The sequence below is a fragment of the Sceloporus occidentalis genome, unplaced genomic scaffold (assembly GCF_023333645.1).
Source record: "Sceloporus occidentalis isolate IW3139 unplaced genomic scaffold, rSceOcc1.0.p SCAF_33, whole genome shotgun sequence".
Taxonomy (NCBI): domain Eukaryota; kingdom Metazoa; phylum Chordata; class Lepidosauria; order Squamata; family Phrynosomatidae; genus Sceloporus; species Sceloporus occidentalis.
Window position 1 is genome coordinate 3,653,453 of NW_028317013.1, and position 5,855 is coordinate 3,659,307.

At 43.0% G+C, this 5,855-nt stretch overlaps 1 pseudogene; it reads left to right on the forward strand.

Moving 5' to 3' along the window:
- Positions 1-4,926: 4,926 nt before the first annotated feature.
- On the forward strand, positions 4,927-5,107 carry LOC149298350 (U2 spliceosomal RNA; annotated as a pseudogene).
- Positions 5,108-5,855: the final 748 nt, after the last annotated feature.

The window sequence follows — 5,855 nt, forward strand, 5'->3', positions numbered from 1 at the left end:
AAAACCCAAACACAATATTTATGAAACAAAATAACCCCAAACATTCTGAAAAGAGGTGGACTATTACTGTTCAAGAAACTTTGCCCCAGCCCTGGCACTTTGCACCCAGCACTTTGCACCCAGCACTTTGCACCCAGCACTTTGCACCCAGCCCTGGCACTTTGCACCCAGCACTTTGCCCCACCCCTGGCACTTTGCACCCGGCACTTTGCACCCAGCCCTGGCACTTTGCACCCAGCACTCAGCACTTTGCCCCAGCCCTGGCACTTTGCACCCAGAACTTTGCACCCAGCCCTGGCACTTTGCACCCAGAACTTTGCACCCAGCCCTGGCACTTTGCACCCAGCCCTGGCACTTTGCACCCAGCACTTTGCACCCGGCACTTTGCACCCAGCACTCAGCACTTTGCCCCAGCCCTGGCACTGTGCACCCAGCACTTTGCACCCAGCCCTGGCACTTTGCACCCAGAACTTTGCACCCTGGCACTTTGCACCCAGCCCTGGCACTTTGCACCCAGCCCTGGCACTTTGCACTGTGCCCCTGCACCCAGTCTCCAACTCTGCCCTGCACCCAGCCCTGCCCCCACATTCTGCCCTGCCCCCACACTCACACCCTGCACCCACTCTGCCCTGCACCCACACTCACACCCTGCACCCACTCTGCCCTGCACCCAGTCTCCAACTCTGCCCTGCACCCCCACTCTGCCCTGCACCCAGTCTCCTGCCCTGCCCCCACACTCACACCCTGCCCTGCATCCCCACCCCCACTCTGCCCTGCACTCAGTCTCCTACCCTGGCCTGCCCCCCCACCCCCACTCTGCCCTGCATCCCCTGAAACCCCACCCCCACCCCCGCGAATCGCTCTGTGCGAACGGAGCCACTCGCAACTAAAAGAAGGCGGAGAGTGCAGCGGAAGCGGGGAACGCTCGCGGAGGTAAGTAAAAGGAGCCGAGTGCTCCAACAACGAATCGATCACTCGATTAATCGATAACGGAAATCATCGACAACGATTTCCGTTATCGATTATTATCGATTTTATCGATTCGTTGTTTCAGCCCTATGTGAATGTGTACTGGGTGTTTCTCAAATCAGAACACTTTGGGTCTGACAAGAGATGGGAAAGTGTAGGGCTGGCCCAGAAGGGCAAGTCCATCCCAAATGTGGAGGATCGGGAAGGACGTCAAGTTTGGAGGATCGGGAAGCACATCACTGCAGTGCCGCCATTTTGGAGGAAGTTGCCACCAGGTCATATCCACAGAGATGTGGACAAAGAAAGAAGATAGCAGATTAAAGATTGAAGTTAGAATAGAGAAGAGGAAGAAGATGCAGAAGTGGACAGCATAGAAGGTAGGAAAACATTTACAATAGCGTGAACGAGAATGTGAGAGTGTGAGTGAGACTGAATGTGGGTACCTGGCAACAAATGTTGTTGCCGGCAGACAACTGGGCTAGAAAACTAACCAAAAAAAAGTCTTAAGAAGTGGTATAAACCAAAAAAGGACAGAGGCACCCTGTTGTCTGTTTCAATTTCATGTGTAAGATTGTACTAAGTTATTTCAAAATCTACTCCATTTTACTTTCCCATTCATAGGAAAATATTGTTTTTTTATATAGACTGTGTAGAATGATCAAGGAAATTCAGTTCCACTGATGTGGTACTTCCAATCATGGTTTTCCTGCTTCACTCTTTTAGCTATTCATCACTAGACATGAACAAAAGGCCAGTTAAGGCCAAAATAATCAGAAACATTCAAAACGAGGTTGATGAAAGTTGACCTTATTAAAGAGAAATCAAACTTTATACTGCCGTTCAATATCCCAAATACAATGCACATAAAAACACTGAATAGGAAACACAAAATTCTGTATGATTAGTCCTTTTCCAGAAAAAAATAATGACTTTTACATACACATGATAAATTATTATTTGAACTTTGTAGATGTACTGGAAGCTTGTGCAAAGATTCAATCTTCACTGTTAAAGAAGGGGGAACTGGAAGTGAACCATATAATAAGATTTCAGCTTAATAAAATGTCTTGGCACCTGGCCTACATCTCCCTTGCTTTCTATTGCGGCTGTAGAAAAGAGCAGAATTATTGGAGGCTGGAAGCATTATTGTTCACCGAATTGGAAAATAAGAGTCACATTGTAACTCTGTGATGTCTGCTTCCATTGTTTAGCTTACTGGATATTTTCAAGTGTGTATTGTATAGTTAAACCTGTTCTGCTCTGGACTACAATAGTCTTTGCATCAAGGAAATCTAACACTTATAATAGTACTATGATAGACATTTCAATTCCAGACTTTCTGCATCACTGGATCAACACATTTTGATCCATCATTGACCTAAAAGGTATGAAACTTTATGTTTTTTCATATTAAATAAGAACAATAGATCAGACAAGATATAAGCTCCACTTACAGAATTTTGAAACTTTTCCAAATTCTTAGGTAATGATTTCCATGCATTGTCATATTGTAATGGTCATTTTTTTTAGAGAGAAAGCACAGTCAACACATCTTTACAGGAAAGGGGTTTATGATAATTATAGTCTGGACTGTTTTCTGCTGAAGGATTTCTAGATCATCTAGCGATCATTTTGGGATGCTTGGCCACAGTTTGGTGCATGCTAGGCTGGTCGCATTTCAGGTGTTGGACAGAGTCTAAGTTCTTTGAGTACAATGATTATAGACGAGCCCAAACTGGCCTTCTGGCACACTAGGCCGACATACCTGGGAACTTCTTTGCTCTGGCTACCCGGAGCCTTGCCTTGCGGGACACGGCCAGGACTGCCCACTGACGTCTGTGGGAGTTCTCGCTGACATCTGTGGGAGTTCCCGCTGATGTCAGCGGGAAACACCCCTATTTAAAGGGGAAATGGGCCCCTCATAAGCAAACAATCAGAGTCATTCTCGGTGCTGCAGTTTAATATCTATGCACATTCAGCCCTATATATAAAGGAAAGAATGCATTGTTGTAGTATTATATTTGCCTGTGTACATCACGGTTAAAGTTATATTTCCAGAAAAAAAATGTATGTAAATAAGATGAGTTTGTTAGAAAGGAATTATTTATAGCACTAAAAAGATCTAATTATTTAATAGTTTAGAGAAGTAATTTTTATTCAGCATCTAGTTGTATTAAACTGAGGCATATGAAATGTCATCTTGTATTTCAAATGTTTATACTCTGAGTCACTGTGATCGGCATTTTGCATTACCTGCCTCTTTGACCCATTCTAGTTTTGGAAAATTCCAGTTAGACTTAAAAAAGCACTTCCCTTTTGGTAATTGTTTATCTTAAAGAAACATACTCATTTATCAGAACAGGCACACAGCCTCCCCATAGGACATGTCAAGTGACCAGCAACATACAAAGTTGGGCATTAAGTAGTCCCACCAGTAATGCACTGGCCTGGGGGTACAGTTGACCCCAGGACTGGTTCAGATCCTTCAAACAGGACAGATACAACTTTGGCAAGCAAAAGTTTCATCTAACATCACATTACATGACCACAAAGTAGCAGTGCGGTAGGACACAAGAGTCCAGCTCTGAGTAAGTGTGTGTGTGAGTAAGAGAGTTTGTGAATGATAAAGAGTACAAGTGAGGAGAAGAGCATGTGTTTGTGTAAATAGATAGGGCCTTGGGGGTATACCTGGTTTTGCTTGCCCCCAGGGCCAAAATGAGCCAGCCCACTCCTGTTTACCACCCAGGGTGTTGGTTTATTCTTTCATGACTTTTACTGATACTACTACTGATGATATATTGAGAGTAATCAGGATTATTTAGTGTTTTATTAGATTTCATATTTATTTTACTTTTGAAGAATTAAGTAGACTTTCTTTTGAGTTTTAGGTTAGTTCAAACTATTAAAACAAACCATTAAAACCATGTTCTTTGCTTATATAGCTTTAAAACATTTTCTTTATTTTAAGTTGATTTTATTGTTCTGTTGCCATGTAATACATAACAATCTCAAAGTCTACAAATAGACTCTTGGGAGATACATTATTTATATCCATGTAAAGAAAATGTTTTTGTATTAATACACATTTTAATCCCTTAAGTACATAGCAATTTTACACTACTTTTTCAACTGTAATTTCCCTCTTTTTTCATTTACTGTACCCGCACAAAATATATATTGTTACTTTCAGGGCAAAAAAGAACTTTCTCTTGAAACCATATTCATATATAAGCCACCATATAGTATGAAAAACAATACAAAATGGAAAAAAATAAAACACATTATACACAGGGGGTACAAGGTGCAGAAACACTTCTCTTTCTTTGCATTAATCTGGCTTCTTGGAGTACTTCCCTTTTGAGGAAGCACTCCGTGAGGCGTAGTTAACGGAGCTAATACCGAGGAGATATTCTTCCTTGCATCAGGGAGGCGAGAGAGACAACTGCATTTCCGGGAGACTCTTGTAGTTAATGTGGTTACTTTTACACTGTTAAACATTTAGTATGAAAATTTAATTTCCTGGAAAAGGCAATCAGAGAAAGACAATATTAGAAAATGCTGACAGTTATATCTAACAATGAAAGCCTTCTCAGCCTTATCACTCAATTAAAACCTTAATCCTTTAAACCTTTGAAACACATCCAGTTGTGTGATTGTTTGGAGCACAGACCATTTGAGTCACACTTTATTGAAGCAATACTTTAAAACAAGGGGCCAATTAATTTTGAAATTGTTTTTTTCCATCTGTAACATAGAAACATTAAGAAGGCTTGCAATTGTTTATGCAGTGTAGAAGGAAGCCTCTATAAAGACTTTAATGGTTCACGTGTGTGCACCTGATCACTTAGACCACAAGTCTGATAAAATCCTACCATAACTACCCAACCCCTATACACAGGACAAACGGGACCCAACATAGTGGCTAATAGTGTCAATTGGCCTACCAGTGGCCTACCAATCGCTTCTCGGCCTTTTGGCTAAGATCAAGTGTAGTTCCCCTTTGGACAGGGGGGGAGTATGCTGATCCTCTGGCCTTAGGGTTGGGAATGCAATGGAGCCCGAGGTGTTGATTTGCCCCGGCAGTAATGCTGGAGTCACCATGTGCGGTATTGCACGCCGCTGCACATGGTGAGCGCACGGTCGCACTGGCGGTTGCTTTGCACTTACTTTTCCCCCTGAACCATCAGGTCTTGGGGAGAAGAATTTATTTTTGAATCTGGCTAGGCCAGAAATGGCCGCCCTTAAATAATTTTTTTCTAATTTATTCATCACTTTGTGATTTCACGAGTGCCCATTAATTATTTTCTCTTATTGATTTCACGGTTTTCGAAATTCATGGCGAGGCCCCCACTTTGAGTTGGCACACGTTTTTTGGCACCTTTGTTTTGGACACTGTTTCTTTTAGACGCAGTGAAGCTGGATTTTGCTGGAGGAGGATTGGGTGCCTATCACCCCTTTCCTCTCTTCAAATAAGCGCAGCAATGGAGTCTTACCCTTTTGGGGGGGGGGGAATTCGTCTGGGTTCTCCGTGTGGGAACCCAGAATCGTATCTGGCTTCTGCTGCCTTACGGCACAGAGTGCAGCACCCAAGAGCACGCACCTCGGGCTCTTTAAAAGAAAAAAAACAAACAAAAAAAAAAACAGTGGCTGCTTGCATGCTGTATTAGCTGTCATATAGTACTTTTTGTGCTGGGTGATGTGGGAGGTCAGATGGGGGCCAACTTGGTACAGGGGCCCCTCTCCTGCAGGAGGAGTTTTTGCGGAGACACAGACAGTTTATGGGCATCAGTGATTGAATCATCAGCTTCCTATTTCCTATCATGTGACAGGATCTACATTATTCTGCCACTTTCTGCAGTCACATGTTATAGTCAGGGTGTAATGAA